This window comes from Lagopus leucura, unplaced genomic scaffold (genome assembly GCF_019238085.1).
Source record: "Lagopus leucura isolate 7727_CA_CO unplaced genomic scaffold, USGS_WTPT01 Super-Scaffold_100022, whole genome shotgun sequence".
In the NCBI taxonomy this organism is placed as follows: domain Eukaryota; kingdom Metazoa; phylum Chordata; class Aves; order Galliformes; family Phasianidae; genus Lagopus; species Lagopus leucura.
The window spans coordinates 9,870,098-9,887,706 of record NW_024962275.1 but is presented as its reverse complement, the minus strand read 5'-3'; positions in this window follow the sequence as shown (position 1 = coordinate 9,887,706).

Below are 17,609 nucleotides of genomic sequence, written 5' to 3'. Positions count from 1 at the left end.
TGACCCTCAGCACTTAGCCTCTTGAAAATGAAGCAATGATTTTATGAATAAATGGCAAGACTGAAATTCAAAAGACAAGTGTCTGGATCTCACAAAATCATTTTCTGTTGCTCTAGGCAGACTGTATAATGCCTCAGTTTTCCCAGCACAGGATCTTGAGAAAAATGTCTTCATCACCTCGCATCAAAATTGTCAGCATGAAGTAGTTTGTGAGATGTTGGAATGCTGTAGACATTCTGGTGTTTCTCATAGGTTTGAATGATGATGGTAATTCAGTGAGGTCTGTTGAGCCTCTGGAGCCTTCTTGCTATAGAAGTTACCTTCATTTGTGTGGTCTTTGTCTTCGGTAGGTGCAGAAAATTACCTCCTTGTAGCTTCAGGACAGTGCTGTCCTTGTAAACCTAACCACAGAAGTTGGAAAAGACAGCTGAGATCTTCAGGTCGATCCACCAACCCATCCCCACTGACCACATCCCTCAGTGCCACATCACCCCTCGTTCTTGAGCACCTCCAGGGATGGCGACCCCACCACTCCCTGGGCAGCCTGTGCAGATGCATCACTACTCTTTCTAAGAAATGTTTGCTCATCTCCAGCCTGAACCTCCCCTGACATCACTTGAGGCCATTTCCCCTCATCGTATAGCCAAGTGAGTCCTGGGCTCTAGGTCAGCAACCAGACAGACACCCACCAAACAGGTTTAGCAGAGAGGCCAAGGATTTCGGTGCACACAGCAATCAGCTGCTGCAGCATTTTAAAGGTGGTTGTTTCCAAGTCGGAGCCGAGGTGCCCAAACAATAAGCATTGCATTGAGCCCCTCTCAGCACCTGGAGCACACTGCGGCGTCTGTGGACAAACTCAGGCCTTTTGCTGTCAGTCTGCCATCTCTCAGCGGCATTGAATTTGCTTCCAAACTAACAATGCAAGAAGGAAAAAAAAAGTTGCTTCTATTTTGTTTTTCCGAGCGCTGACAATAGCCTTTGGAAAAGTCCGGTTTCCTTTCCGAGAAGGTCGCCATGGCTACTCTCCGTGCAGCGTGTTACAGCCGTGCTGGCTAATGCAGCAGAAACAGATTTGGCTTTTCCTTTTGGATGTAATGAATAGCAAACTGCTGCGTATTCATTAAGAAAAGCAACTTGCAGAGGTTAAGTGTTTCATTTCTGGAGCTGCCTTCTAGGGCAGTAATAAAAAATAAATTGGGCGACCAAGGAGGAAAAGGGGTTTATAAGACAGAAAGTAAGAAGAAAATAATTGCTGCTTTGTTACTTTCTTTCCCTGGGTTCTACAAGTGTAAGTTCGGATCCTTGAGACCAAACTATGCAGGTTTTTGTTAGATGTTAGATCAAATTTTCTGAAGAATTAGCTTTGTTTTTTGACAGGAACCTATCTGAGCAATTCAGCAGAAATTAACAGGTTCATGGACTGCAGTCATCCAGACCAGGAAAGATGGAGGGAGGTTAGATGTTCCAGCTCCTCTGGATCTTCCAGCCTCAGCCTCCTGCACAGCCCAGGGCGGCGACTCCTAAGTCAAACCCATGGATTTCATTTGGCCTTAAGCTTAATGTAGAAAAAGTACGTAACTCTGGTTCTAAGACTCTGGAAATGGTATTAATCTCTCTGAGATCAGATGGTCATGTCCACGGTCAGTGAGGAGGGATGGACGTGTTTTTTACACCTGAAGGATGCAAGAAGTCAGGTGCTTCCTGTGCCTTCTTTTCCGGTTTCCCATTAGTGCCTGTAAAGGGGCAGAAGAAATGGGAATGGCACAAAGCAGCGATGTCACAAGTGGTATCAGAACCTCCTCCAGCCCTGTGCTTCTCCTCCCCGCTCCGTGCAGGCAGTGGGGTCCCTCCAGTTTCCTGCACAAGCAGTTTCCAGCCACTGTTCCAGGACGCTGCCCATCTGCTGCTGGTTGCTTTTGTTCTGGTTGTACAACTCTGTGTTTGGCTGCATGAAAATGCATCTTGTTTAAATGAGTCCAGCACACCCATTGATCCAGATGGCATTGTATTTGAGACCTGTCCTCTTTAATTATGTGCAACTAATTCTTAATTTTATGTTCTCTGCAAACATGACTGGGAATGATTTCCTGGCTGCTTGTAAATTGCTGATAGATACCAAACCCTCTCAGGGACTGCTTTCTTGTAAAAGGAATAAGGATTCCCTGTTACAGTTTGTTTTCAATATTTATAAAATAGCCAGTTTTTAATCCACTTAGTATGTGTTTACTTTGATTTCTGTTCTAGGGCTTTTGAATCAACATCTTGTGCAATAGCAAGCACTGCAGAAGGCTGTATGTTGCTAAAATAGTTATCTTTGTCAACCAAAGCCATAAGTCTTATCAGGATGTAATACCAGTCTGTTTGACAAGGCTGGTTTTCTTTTTTTCTCTGCTATAAGAAGGCACACAGGATGAACATCTCGTCAAGGTGTTTTCAGCCGGGTTGGCACAGGGTACTCACAGCTGCAGAACAATAATTTTGAATCCTTTATCAACATTGTTCTGTCTGACGTGTTCGTTGTATGTGCTGCAGGCGTGAGATTTGAAGGAGGAACTGCTGGGTGCCTCCAAACCACTCTTTGCTCTGGCAGCATCACACATTAGCTACCAGTTCCTCTTATCTGTTTTTTCCCTTCTTTTTTTGTTAGAGAGGAGTTGCTACATGAGACTTGTAGAGCCAGACTGGGCCTTGAGCTGTTCAGAAGCTTCATCCGTGTTGAAAGTCCACGTTATCACTTCCGTGGGATCAGACCTGTCACCTTTTGGTGTAGCAGGGCATCAGGGGTGTCCACCTACAACCAGTCCTTATGGAAGAGTCTGAAAAAGGGGGTGACAGGGAGGAACAGGCAGCATGGGAACAGCCTACAGAGGCTGCAGGGATGGTTGTCTTTCTGCCTTGCTTGTGGTCCAGCTGTATCTTTGCAGAGGGAAGCAGCCTGGACTGCGTGTGTGAAACGCCTGGCCAAGGGGTTGCTATGCAGAGCACTCCTGAGTTGGGTTGGGTTGAAAGTGATGTAAGTTTTAGGTTTCTTCACGGTACCTGGCTCGATCTGGGTTTTAAGGATATGTCTGTAACTGATCCAGAATGCTGCTCTACCACTTCGTGGTATGGGTATGGAACGTGTAGGGTCAGCTCCATGCCTCCTTCCTGTAGCAACTGAGGAGCTTGGTGCTGGGGTTTAGTGGCCAGCAATAGGTCATCTCCTCTAAGGTGGCTACCTGTGCCCATCGGTTGCAGGGATGTGAAAGTCATCAAATCTGCTTTCCTAATGAGTTTTTGCACCTTAGCACTGGCATTTAGGAGTCGGTAGGGTCTCTGGACAGAACTCACGGTGTTTTCTTGGTGAAGAGTGTGATTAGTGTTCCTGAGCAGCTGACCCATGCAGGAAGAGTCATGTGTCCTCAGTGCGACTGAAGCAGAGCATCCCCATTGCTGGACCAGCAGCCTGCCTGCAGGAAGGTTTGTTAGATGAGAGCTGTGTGTGCTATGGAGCATCGTTAAGCCGCTCAGTGAGCTCTTCCAAAAACCCTTGAAGTCATTTGGAAGACTTGAAAAGCTGAAGGCTTCAGTTGGGATTTGGAGATGGGTAAGAGTTCTTGAGTGAATACGGGGTAGCAGGCACTGGGGATTGCTAGAGGTAGTGAGGTGTGTGGGCTGTCATCCCCAGGCTCTGGGGAAAGGGGCCACATCATACACTGAGGGAACATGGTTAGTGGACATGGTAGGTCTTTTTCAGCATTAATGTTTCTGCGATTCCTTCTGAGGTTGGTGCACCCTCTGCATCAGAAAGCCATCCATTTTTAACGAAAAAGTAATCATTAGGAACAAGGAGCAAGCCTTAGGCTTTGAGTAGCAGCGCTGCTGCTCTCGGTTTATCCTTTCACAAGAGGGGTCCCCGCTCCAGGCTCCCTCAAAGGGGTAACGGGACATTTGTTCTCACATTTTGAAGTTTCCCAAGTGTGCTGAGCCAGTTTTTCCTGTTTTCTCTGACATTAATGTTCACCAGCGAGCAGGCAGAGGAACACCCCCCATCCTTCTGTTCCGCAGCGTGGTGACATTGCCACAGCCACCTCTGGTCTGCAGGGCAGCACGGGCAGCACGCAACCCATGCAGCAGCCAGGAGCCACAACCCAGCAGGTCTCAAGGTTTACACTAGAAGAAAAAACCCGTAATGGGAAGGACTTCTGTTCCCACACCAGTAATTTCAGTGCAAAAATCCAACATTCCTGCAAAAAGAAAGGAAGGAATTATTGCTCCTATATTGGAATCACCCTCATTCTCCTGCAAACACCATCCCATTGTGATGTTGCTGAAGAGAAGGGCTGGTTGGAGAGTAGGTGGGAGAAAGACTGGAGAAGGCTTTGGAATTGGTCTTAGAGCAGTTTCGGATGAGTCAGAGGGTGCTCAGTGGTTTCCAGGCTGGTGGCCGTGGTGTGCACGTCCTCTCCGTGCAGTTGGAGATCTGTGCAGATGCTGGCAGTGTTGCTCATCCCAGAGTTGTGAGCAATGCTATGCCATGTTCAATTTTTACTTTACTAAAATGAATATCACGGGCTTCTTAATAGTCATAGGAGCATAAAAATCTCAGTGTATCACAATTCATCATCCTGTAAAAATTGAATTTTTGTTGAATTATGACTTACTGCTATAGTGCTGTGGAAAAGCTCTTTATTATTCATAACTATAAATACAATGATGTTGAGATTTAACTGGTGCCTGAAGGCTTTATGCTGTACCTTTGTATTGACAAAGCAAACAGTCTTATGGATTGGTGTAGGTTTATGGGACCGGAGGCAACTGAGCGCTTCCGTGCTGTTGGAAGCAGGCATCCGCTGCTGTGCGTGGTTGCTTGGTTTTGTTTTGGCCATTTTGGTCCTTTAGGACTGAGATAGAAGAAGCCCCAACATAAAATGATATGTAAAATCCATGTTGGGTTGCTGCTTGTCCTCTTGGGTACCCGCTTGGTTTGGCTGCTGGAGGGCACAGTCCCCTGCTTGGAGGCTGGCCCCAGCTTGGGTTTGTGATAGCAGAGCTTGTGTAAGCTGAAGGACGAGGAGGAGGAGCTGGAGCATGAGAAGGACTGACAGAAACCACCTGAATCACCGGTGTCTTTATCTTAGTCAGCCAAAGCAGCGATTGGACCTTAATTAAGGCAGCTTTCCCTGAGAAGGATCTCACGTGCCCTCTGTGCCGTTGGGTGGACACCAACCAATGGTTGCATGTTCACTCTTGTCCCTGTTGGGCGTTCAAACATTGACCAATACACGCGAGCTGATGGGGGCAGACTTGACTGGGTACAACTTGGCTTGGGCTCACATTTTGCTTTGCAAACATCTATTTTGGGCTTGAAATGTGGAAAAGTCCCATAATTTGGTGCTCAGCCGAGCTGAGTTCAAGCTTTTCAAATGGATTTTGCTGCAACAAAAAAAGAGAAGTGAGTTAATAGTTTACAAGAAATATTTAACATACAGAAATAATTTTTAAAATTGTGATTGTGTAAATTTGGTCTCTTGGGATGAGGTGGGAGCCATTCTGATTGGATTTCGTGCAGATTTTTTTGCCGGTTATAATTAGAAATTTGCACATAGCAAAAGAAGTATTGCTGTTGGATGTGGGTTATCGTGGATGTTACATTGTTTGGAGTTTTGTTTGTTTTATGATCCCTTTTCTTAATATAGCGATTGGGCCTTGCAGAAGTTTGGCAGTGGTGTGTTTAACTTTTGCCTTAGTTTGGACATTCAGTATTTTTGTTACAAAATGATGTTGTGGTTTTGTTTTTGTTTTTGTTTTTTAACAAAAATTAATGATCTCTTGAGAACCAAAATTCTGTATTTGAAAAATTGCAAAGCCTCCATTTTGGGCTTTCTTCCACTGAAAACAAGGCAACAAATTCAGTGATTTCACAGCAGTGGTGCTTTGTGCCGTGTTTCAAAACTTATTTCCATGTTGGCGGACACAGCGGTATGGAGAAGTATTTCAAAACTGAGGCCTGTCTGCCCTATGGCGGGTCAGAGCGACGCAGTAACTGCTCTGGGACGTGCTGTGGTGCTGCAAGTGAAGGTGCCTGCTGTTTGTGAGTGTTACTTAAAATTATTGCCAGGTGTGCTGGGAAGAAAGAAGGGGATGGATTCTTTAGCGGGGTCTGCTGTGATAGCGCAAGGGCAGATGGTTTCAGACTAAGAGGGGAGATACAGATCAGATGTAAGGAAGAAGTTTTTTGCAGTAAGGGCAGTGAGGCATTGCACAGGTTGCACAGAGAGCTGGTGGTGCCCCGTCCCTGCAGACAGCCACGGTCAGGCTGTTGGAGCTCTGAGCAGTGCTGGAGCTGTGGGTGTCCCTGTGCACTGCAGGGAGTGGGACCTGATGGTCATTAGAGGTCCCTTCCAACTCTTCTATGATTCTGTGACCCATGAAATAGATTCTGTCCCCAGGAGCTGTGGTGGTGGCCGGGGCACTGGGATGGTGTTTGCAGGAGAATGAGGGTGATTCCAATATAGGAGCAATAATTCCTTCCTTTCTTTTTGCAGGAATGTTGGATTTTTGCACTGAAATTACTGGTGTGGGAACAGAAGTCCTTCCCATTACGGGTTTTTTCTTCTAGTGTAAACCTTGAGACCTGCTGGGTTGTGGCTCCTGGCTGCTGCATGGGTTGTGTGCTGCCCGTGCTGCCCTGCAGACCAGAGGTGGCTGTGGCAGTGTCACCACGCTGCGGAACAGAAGGATGGGGGGTGTTCCTCTGCCTGCTCGCTGGTGAACATTAATGTCAGAGAAAACAGGAAAAACTGGCTCAGCACACTTGGGAAACTTCAAAATGTGAGAACAAATGTCCCGTTACCCCTTTGAGGGAGCCTGGAGCGGGGACCCCTCTTGTGAAAGGATAAACCGAGAGCAGCAGCGCTGCTACTCAAAGCCTAAGGCTTGCTCCTTGTTCCTAATGATTACTTTTTCGTTAAAAATGGATGGCTTTCTGATGCAGAGGGTGCACGAACCTCAGAAGGAATCGCAGAAACATTAATGCTGGAAAAGACCTACCATGTCCACTAACTGTGTTCCCTCAGTGCCACATCTCCCTTTTCCTGAGCACCACTTCCCTAGGAGCAGGATCTGGCCCAGCAGTGCTGTGCGGGTACAGCTGGCAGTGCAGTATGAATGATGGTTGGCTACATCAGTACCAAATGAAAGGAAAACTTCGGCTTGCGTCTTTTAATGCTGGAAGCAGACAGCATGTTTATGGAGTTAGGTTTTTTTTGCATGTTGATTTGGGCTTTTCCACAGTAACAGGCACTGTTCACTCCATCTGAGCCTCTCCAAGCAGTCAGGTTCCTCCTGCTGTTGTTTCATGTAACTTTCTCCAGCCAGGCAGATTCGTGCTCAGCGCCTGCTGACCTCTCTGGTTAATGATTGCTGGCGCAGGCAGGAAGCCAGGCGTCAGGTCACAGCCAGCTGGGAGTGCCTGGGGCCAGCTCTGAGCCTGGACGAGTTGGGAGATCAGAGCTCCATGCGTTTGGGATCAACCGTGTCCCTGCCAGAACAGAGGCAGAGGGCTGCCAGGCTTTGCTAATGCTGAGCTTGAACGATAAGGGGACTGGGGAAATGTTACCTGCTTTGGTGGGCTGCCCCTCAGCATCGGGTGGTGGCAGCTCCCCAGGGCACTGATGCATGGGCACTTGGCTGGAGGAAAAATGGGAGTGTGCCTCAACTGGCAGTATCTAATTTAAAGAGGAGTTCACGGATTCACAGTCTGCTTCCTGCAAGAGAGAGAAACTTGGGCTAGGTCTGTTCTACTTCTTTTAATGGCATCACTACAGAGACACCTATGGTTACCTCCTCCTCCTAAATCCATGCCCATCTGCGGGATCCCGCTGGGTGCTGTTGAGATGTGCAGTGGGGACCTGGCGTGTTGCAGGGCTGGAGCTGAGCCCATGCAGTGTCATCACTGACTTAAATGAAATTCACCAAAGGTGATTTAACTTCTATCGATTTACCAACAAACCAGTTATTTCAGAAATGAGTGGCTGCTGCTGTTGGTCATTTCTGGATGACCATTTGGCTCTGCATCACATGGCTTAATGATTGCATACTTTGTGCTGGTTAAATAGTTGCTCAACGAGGAAACAGGAGAAAACCACACTGGGATAATCTAAGAAAAACAAGGATTATAAAAATGGCTCTGAGGCGCTGACTGCTGGAAGCAAAACCTATTTTGTGGGTTTGTTGCTGCACCTTTGCTTCAAAAAAAATTGGAGCAGTTGTTGCACTTGTTTTCTCAGCAGATGGGCTACTCCATTGCAGGCACGTTTGCCAGTCTGGAAAGTAATTATGTCGCTTGGCCCTGCTGATTTGTACTGCTATACATGTGTGCTTAACTACTACTGCCTTTGGAAGAAGACTTGGGAGATGAGTTCCCCTTGAAAACCAAAGAATAAAAAGAGAACCAAGCCCATGACACACCAGAGGAACGTTTAAGAGAAGAAAAAATGCCGTTTCCCTTCGCAATGTTTCAAAAACTGTCGTAAGGTGACCTTGAAATTCAGGGTTTTGGTGCCAGTCCAAGAAGAAATTTAAGATAATAATGTTTAAAATCTTGTGGTTTCATCTCTGCAGTCCTTTTTATAGAATTAGTGGCTGTGGGGGATTCTCCTTGCATAGGTCAAGAAATTATCTGTTAAGGCTTTAGTTAATTATCCTCTAGTTTTAATATCAGTGCGATCCATGGTGTGGGCATTTGTGAGCTGCCAGTGAGGGCTGTGCAGAGTTCTGCTGGGGCGAAGAGCACTGACGGATGTTCCAGAATGGTAAAAACTGATGGAACAGGGAGAGGAACCTCTCTGCTCCCCATTGGGGAGCATACAGTTGTCCCCAGAACAGCTTTGCTCTTGGAACTCTGGTGTCAGCCTACCCACTGAAACCTGGGTGCCTTACGCGGATGAAGCGACGCCTACAGTGGCTTGTTGCAGTAGTTTTTGCTGAACCTTAAACAGGAACTGAAAAGGCCTCTCCTTCGAGTAGCCGTGCTCCTTCTGCCCCTTGTTGCACACCGTGCCTCTGTACTGCATTGCCAACCCTGCAAACCGTGCGAGCTGCTCAGCTGAGCTGTGTGTGACCAGGGTCACTGCGTCACTGACTGCAGCACTGATGGGCCGGGTGGCAGCGGTGGGCCTGGTTGGGTTGGTTGACACCAGGGTTGGTACTGGGGCCTGTCTTGTTTAACATCCTTCTTGATGATCTCGGTCAGAGAATTGAGTAATCTTCAGTAAGTTCGCAGGTGGCACTGCACTGGGGAAAAGTGTTGATCTGCCTGAGGGGCCTACATAGAGGTCTGGACAGGCTGATCAATGGGCTGAAACCAACAGGATGAGCTTCAACAAGACTGAGAGCCAAGTGCTGCACTTTAGTCACAGCAGCCCCATGCAGCACTACAGGACTGGGGCATGAGAAGGGTGCTGGCGCTGCCAAAATCCACCCCATGGAGCCCCATCCACTGGGTGCCCCAAAGGTGCCCATAGCCAGGCAATGACAGCAGGTGGAGGTGGCACCAGGTCGGGGCGAAGCCTGGCACCATGCAAACGTTGCCCACAACAGACAAACTCACTGCTGTTTTCTGTTGCTTATCATCTGCCATAGGCAACAATGTGACCCACAAATGTGCTTTGGGTGCTCCATGGTTCACCCCACCCTCTGATGGCACCTCCCTGCCATCCCTGCCATCACCTTCTTCCCTGTCACCAGCCAGGGGATCAGGCTCAGCCAGCATGGCTCACGAAGTGCAGGGGCAGAGCGGCTGGCAAGCTGCACGGAGGAAAAGGCTCTGTGGGTGTGAGCTGACAGCCGGCAGCAGGTGAGCAGCAGTGTGCCCAGGTGGCCAAGAAGGCCCACGGCAGCCTGCCTTGTGTCAGCAGCAGTGCAGCCAGCAGGAGCAGGAGGGCATCGTCCCTCTGTACGGCACTGGTGGGGCCGCAGCTCAGTGCTGTGCTCGGTGCTGAGCCCTCACTGCAGTGCAGACACGGAAGCCCTGCAGCGTGTCCAGAGATGGCCGTGCTCTGCAACTGCTGAGAGGAGGCTGTGTGAGGCGGGGTCAGCCTCTGCTCCCAGGTAACAGCGATAGGACGAGATGATGCCCTCACACTGAGGCAGGGGAGGTTCAGACTGGACATTAGGAAAATTTTCTTCTCCAGAAGGGTGTTTGGGCATTGGCACAAGCTGCCCAAGGAGTGGTGTAGTCATCATTCCTGAAGGTGTTCAAGCAGAGGGTGGATGTGACCCTGACAGACATGATCTTAGAGCTCTTTTCCAACCTTAAAGGTTCTGTGATTCTGTAGTTCTGTGATTGTTGGACGAAGTGGCACTGATCGACCCGGTGAGGGCGGTGGGCCTGGTGGCAGTGGCAGCCCTGCTGTGGAGGCTGTGAGCTGGCTGTGCGGAGCCGAGGCACTGAGCAGCAGCAGGGCTGGCTGTCGCTGGTGCAGCCCAGTGTGCTGCGGTAAATGATGACAACAACGCTTCGTTCATCCCCCAGGGAGTGTAGGCCGTGACTGACAGCCATTTTGCTCGTCATTAATAGCTCCACTTAATCGCAAAACAAGACTTTTCCTGTGGTGTATCTGTGAAACAGTGCAAAACAAAACAGCTTCAGTATCTCTGCTGCACCACCCCCTCCCAAGTAAACCAAAAAAAATCCCAATTCCTCCTCTCCTCTGACGAACAATGACTCATTCAGTGTTTGGGGTTTTTTTTTCGTTACTGTTTTCTTTGTAATTACTATTATTTTTATATTTTGGCTTTTGCTTCCTTCAGTGGCTGCCTCGCAGTGGAGCTGGCAGCGGAGCCAGCGGTGCAGATTGCCTCACCCTTACGAGCCCCTGTTTTCAGCTGTTTATAACTCTGCCAAACTTCGAGTGTTTGGGCTGCAATGTTCCAAGCCAGGTGTCTGCCTGAGGGAGGGAACGCGTTTGGAGAAGTTGCAGCAGAGCCGCTTCTGCCCACCCTGATTAATGAGGTTCAGAGGAAAATGGGTTTGCCCACAGTGAACTGAAAAAAACCACTGTCTGAGGAGGGAAAGCATGCTGTGCCAGAGCTGGGCATTTCTAGGAGTTCTTGTGCTGATATTTAGGGCTTCTTGTGGGTTTTATTTGTGGCCTTCTGTCCTTCATCGCGGCTCATTACAGTTAAGGGCTAGCAGCATCTCCATCCACTCTGCTTCTCCATGGAAAGAGGCTGAAAACACTCAACGCTCAGTGGAAAACTCGGAAAACTTTTTGTATTTGATGTAACACTGTGGAAAAACACCGTGATGCGGCTGAATTATTAACCTCGAAAAGCACTCAGGCTGCAAACCCTTGGCAGAGAGAAAACAGCAGCCAGAGGGGCTGAGTGGGAGAAGCATCCCTCCTGTGTCCTGCCCTCACCTGGGGATGGAGAAAAGCACCAACAGTACGGGAGAGAAGGAGAAATAAGGAAACTAAGAAGCAAAACATTTCTTTTTTGTCCTAAAAATTCCGATTTTAAACTCAAAAAGTCAAGCTGGACTAACATTGCTGAATCAATGACCTGGTGATCCAGCAGTAGTCCCTACCGTGTTCATTCAGCTGCTAGAAATGTTCTTTTTCTGCCTTTAATTATTTTCTGATAGAGACTTGAGCACTGATGTGTTGGTCCTGCAGTGGGAGCTCCAGGCTGGCAGCTCGTAGCACAGGGTGCGTTCAGCCAGAGTTTTGGTGTTTTCTGACTTTGGATTTTGCAACTGTGTCGTTCTTTTTGATGTGGTTTTAGTGCAGTAGGGCTGTGGAGGTTTACAGCGTGGTGTTGTAGGGGTGGAGATTTTTGGTGCGTTGCTGATGCCACTTGATCCTGCGCTGCAGTGGCTGTGGTTTCTCATCCTCTGCCATCCTGGCATTTGTGAGCTGTTGTTGCGTCCCTTTATTCCCTCTCTCTCATGCTCTTTCTTTCTGCTAATTTCTAAATTCTTTCTCATTTTTCTTTTCAGCCTAATGTCTGAATTCTGGTGCTTCATTAATCCGTTCAGTTTTGTTAAGTTCAAGTTGTTTGAAATCCACTTATATCTGGATAGGAAGCAATTATTCTGTTATCAAATGATCCAAGGTGGCTTCTCTCCTGAAGTCCTTGATTCATGCTTGGTAATGACAAACTTGTAACAGTGTACCTTTCCACTGCTCCTGAGGAGGCCCTGAAAGGCAGGAGTTCTGTGGTTTTGATGAGTCCAGTCATTCATCCGTCCCTCCTGCAACCGCATCCAACGCAGTCACTTGTCAGAGCTCCAGCCACGATCTGTTTGTGGGGGCCATGAAAGGCTGTATGGAAACAAATGCAGAATGATCACATTTTCTTAAAGATTTGGTAATTTTATTTAAATAAGCTCTTAAGGAAGACAGCTTAGGTGAGGCGCAGGCTGTTGGAGGGCTCTTGCGGCAGTCGTTTTGGGTGGGAAGCATCTCTTCGGCAATTACCATTTTGTTTCTCTTTCTGGCTGAACTTGAAGGTAGTGGCTCTCAGTTCTGCTCACTACACGTTTCTGAGCAAACACCATGGAGGAAGGTTTGATCAATCTCTGTAGGAGTAGAATAGTGCGTGTCTTTATTGGATTTTCAAGAACGTTTTCACTTGCGGCACAGGGAAGCACTGAGGTTGATTCTTGGTCTGACAAACCCTGGTGTTGGAGAAGCTGTAGTTATTGTGGGAGCCCAGCAGAAGCACAGTGTCTCTGAGACAGTAGAGATGTAATACTGGCTGCAGGAGCTCTCCTTGGGAAGGGAGAATGGGTGCAGAAGCCATTCAGGGCCACGAATGGAAAATCCCGTTTCTGCCTAATCCTGAGAGGTCCCTCTGCTCTGTGCAGCGGTGTGATACACTTAGATGCTCCAGGGATGTGGTGGGACCGTGAAGTGTATGGCTCGGTCTCCGGACCTCCAAAAGCATTGCACTCCTTTCTGCTCATCAGCAGGCTTCATGCTGTGCTTTTTTTGGTATGGCATAAAATCAGTTAAATGAGGTGGTGTAAACACAGAAAGCTTTGCAGATTTACTTAAGGGTTTCTAAATAAATACAAAAGACTGCCTGCCTTTGAGCGTGTGGAGGAGAGGAGGGGCTGGCTTGTAGGGCAGGCATCCTTCTGCGTTTGCATGTTGACACTGCTGCAATTTTTTAAACAGCAACTATCAGACTAAGGGCTCAGGGCTTGCTTCATGCTCCCCTGCCCTGCTTGGGCTCTTCTGACTGTGGTGGCAAGAGGTATCTCAGCTGGACTGCTTCTTGTACGTCGTGCATGTACCAGATAGCAGCCCCTATCCTGAGCCTAAGTGTGTCATGCCAATAATAGCATCAAGTTTTCAAACTGGAGGGATACTTTTTTTTTTTTTTTGGTGGTGGTTAATGATTAATTAGGTCAAACTCTCCCAAATTAGACTGCTGGAGAAGGAGTAGGCCGACCGATTGCATTTGTAGCAAAACCTTGCAGTAGAAACCGATGTGGGCTGATGCCAGCTCCCCTACCAACACACTCTGTCCCATGCCCCAAACCCGCCAGTCCCCAGAAGAGGTTCATTTTTAAAATTGCATCCATTTATATCCCACTTTCCTTTCTCCCCCCCTTTCCAAATCTTGCGTTAAACCCCTGTAGATTCTGCTTTAAGTAGGCAATTAAGTTAACAACATAATTATATCCCTTAATGCTCATTTTAACCAGTTTTAGAGAAGAAACAAAAGGGGAAAGCAGCCTCAAATATATGGAAATAAAAGCTCCGTTGTAAGGATATTTTTGATAGTCGTGATGATTTGTGTGAGGTGCTGAGTTTGCCCATGAGTGGCTCCAGGGAAGGCAGGAGGTCATGGTTAAGAGCCTTTCAGGCAGTGCAGGACTGCACTTTCTGAGTGTCCTTTTTCTGAACCCTCATCCGACTGCAGATTTAGGGGGATCCCATGAGGCTTCTGAGTGTGTCCACTTCGTGCTGGAGTACAGTGGCTGCATAGCTGCGGTACGAGAGCTTTCTCGTTTTTTATTACCTAGGCAATTAGTCACAGGAGACCAATACAGTGAGTCCGCAAGCTGCCGCCTTGCCATATGTGTGAGCAGAAAATAGAGCGCTGCAAAATAACATTGATGGAGAATTATTGTAGTGAATCCGTGCCAATTTAGTGGAGCTGCTTTGCTCCCTGTGCAGAGGCAGATCTGGAGGGGAAGGGCTGCGTAGTGCCCTCGTGGTAGCAGGCAGAATAACTTTGTGGTTTTCTACAGAGTATGCAACATCCACACAAATCTGTTTGCGAGGCACAAAGCTGTGTGAGGACCCTCCAAGCCTACAGCCAGAAAGCCGTTTTGGCATCTCAGATTTTGTTGAGGAATCCAGATGCTCGGTTGGTGCCGCCTTTCTGGGGTTAACTGGTAGCTCTGGAACATTGGTAGTGCAGTATGGACACAGGAACTGCAGATGCTGCTCTCATTTACAGAAATACGCCTTCATTTTCACTTTCCTTTACCCACTCTACTTCCAGCGAGGAAGTGGAGATGTCGTTCAGGTGCTGTGGGTCCTGGGACCAGTGAGGGTCCTCTCTCAGTGTGCGAGGGCAGTGATCTTGTTCTAGGGAGGAGGACCAGCTTCTCCACATTTTCTTGATCATTCAGGTGGAATTAAAATAAATATTTACTTTTCTTAAGAAAAAGAGCTATGAGGAGTAAGGTAACGCTGAAGCAGCTGTAATGCTTGGCAGAGTCACCTGCATGCCAGCTTGTGCTGCTTTGAGTATCTGCTCCTTTTGGCTGTCACCTATGAGCACCTTGGTTTCTGGGTGCAGGGAGCTTGTATGGGGAAATATTTACGCAACTGCTTCCTTAAGAGCATTGGGGACACCTGCAGGATGCTTTCTCACATGCTCAGCAGTCAATGCAGGAGGTGTTGTGAGGGTCGGAAGGACCTGCCTGCAGGTAATGCAGGCTGTGTGCAGGCACTGCCCACAAAAGTGCAGTGAGCATCTCTTGGAGGTATGGCTTGATGAACTGCAGCTTCCGGAAATGCAAAGAATGTGGCTTATTGTTTAATTTTCTTTATTTCATTGGTAAGTAGCCATTATTTAGTAAGATGTTTCTGTTTTTCTGCTAAGTGGCCTGGTACTCCAGAGTAGGAATATGAAGTTTTCCGCCTCATCCCTAACTGGGCCAAACTAGTCCATCCACTGGTTGAGTTGGAATAAAAGGAAGCCATGAACAAGATGTAGTGAGATGATGTTTTTTAGCACAGGTTTTTGGGGGCTACAGTTGGAAAAGGAGCAGGATGATCTTCCCTGTTCATGGAGAATACAGTGCAGCAGCTCACTGCCAAGCGTCTGCAGGCCCAGAGCAGATCTGTGACCTGGTGCAGCTTCAGCAAACATCCGTAGCCCTGTGCTTGGGTGCCTGCTCACACACTTAGAGATCCGGAGCAGTGAGTGAGGACCTGTGGCATTTGTGAAGGGTTGGAGATGCCCCATTGAGATTGCCAGTGTGGTGAAGCAAGGAATGGCTGCAGTGAAGGTGTGTCCTGGCCTCAGTTTGGTGTTTTGGGAGGATTGTAAGGTTCTCTGCAAGGCTCTCTTGCTCTTGCTTGGGGATGTGCTTCTCTTCTGTCCCCATCTCTCTCCGCTCAGCCTTCTCCTGGACTCAGGAGCACACCGTGTCCTTGGAATGCAGGACAGTGTGGATGCAGAGTGAATCAAAGTCGAGGTCTGTTCGGCCAGGATGCAGTTTGGAGATGCAGAGACAGCCCCTAGTGTTCACTGGACTTTCACACAGGTGCTCCGAGTTATCGCGTCTTTTCTTACTTTTAATCCCACACCTGGAAACTTACGTGCAGAAAATAATTCTTGGACTTAAATTTTCCGTGTCTTCAGTAGGGTGATTGTTTGGAGATGATGTGCCGTAAGACACTCCCAGAACTTTGAGTGTGCCATGTTCCTTGTCTGCCCAGGGTAAGTTGCTGTCTGTGGGACTGCCGCAGTGCAGGTGGGATCCCTTTCTGGGGGAAGTTGCCAAAGCTGGGGTATGTGAGCTTTTCCCAGCCCAGCATCTTCTGCAGTTGGTGGCCGTGGGAGGCTGCAGCAGTTGGGGAGTTTCTGGGGACGTATCTGAAGGGGGCAGCAGCTCTTGGCCTGTTTCTTTTTCATGCAGAGAACCACGGTTCTGTTATTGTGGGTTCATGGCTTTTTTTTGCAAAGGTCAGTCCTGAGATGGGTTTTGTCAGAGCATTTGTACTTCTTCACGTCACAGCTGTGGTTTTCCAGCACTGCTCTGACAAAACCTTGCTGGTGGCAGAGCTGTGCAATTAATAGATTTTTGGTTTCCTTCAAGCACCAACAAATTGAAAAATTCCTTTTTGGGTTGAGCTGAAGGAAAAATGTATTGATTTTAATACATATATTTTTGAAAAATAGAAGAACAACATTTTGGGTTACATAGTGCTGGGTTGCACAGAACTTGGGGCTCGTTTCCTTTAGGTTTTTTTTGAACATTCTGTAGAGTTCTTGCTTTAAGAAGTAAGCAGGGTAGGTATTTTGCCTGTGTAAATCAGAAAATTTTACATGCCAGTCTGTGGTCACTTCCACTTTTTGAAATTGAGTGTGATACTCCATTGTATGAATAGTTCAGCAGAAGTGGCATGAATCCATGCAGTGGGCAGTCTTGCTATGGCTGCACTTCTGGCTGAACGTAATCTCCCTGCCGCTCTCTGCCCTCCTTTATTTCAGCTCCGTGAACTACAGAGAACAGAAGGTTGTCTGGGTCCAGGCAGTGTTTGTCCCATGCAGTTTGCCTTGAGAGAAAATGTCTGTAGCCCAACTGGTGGCTTAAAAATGTCACTGTGGGACTCAGAGAAGCAGAGGTTGGTGGCACAGGGTGCGCCCACTCGTTCCAGACTAAACTCCAGAATTTCCCCCCTGTAATTACTGCTCTTTTTTCAGTTTGGAAAAATTCATCCAGCTCTGTGTGCCTTCCCCCTCCTTACTTTTAGATCAATGTGGTTTGTCTTTTTTTTTTTTCCCCCTTTCCAAAGTAAAATTACCACCATTTCGTGCTATTATAAAAGCCAGTCATACAAAATTGGGCGAGAAGATTATGGTCCATAGTTAACCATCCAGTGGTAAAGATTTGTTTAGTTTCACTTCTTAGCCCTTTTCTAAATGCTGTGAGGGATTTTTCTTGTTGGAATAGTGTGGTTTATTTTATGGTGTCGGGAACAGGACCTTAAGGATAACATTTTTGCTTTCATACTGTGGTCCAATGTGTGTGTACCCACCGAGGGATTTCTCATATTGCTAATGTCTGATTCTTGATACTGATTTTCTGCTTTGGATTGTCATAGATTTGACAAATATTTAATTTTCTTTACATGCCTCAGATTTAAACTGAACACTGCTAGTACCTGTGTATGTAGTGCTGTTAATTATGGAGGGACCCAAAGCATCCTCAAAAATGAGGAGGGAGCAGCTGCTCTGGGATGTGCACCGCTCTCTGCAGGCTTAAAGGGCAAAGTTTTAGTCTTGCTAAAGCTTCTTCTAAGAAGTGCTTCATCACTGCACTCCTCCTCAGCCATGAGGTCCATAAATCCAACTCCGGGCTCAGGTGGTTC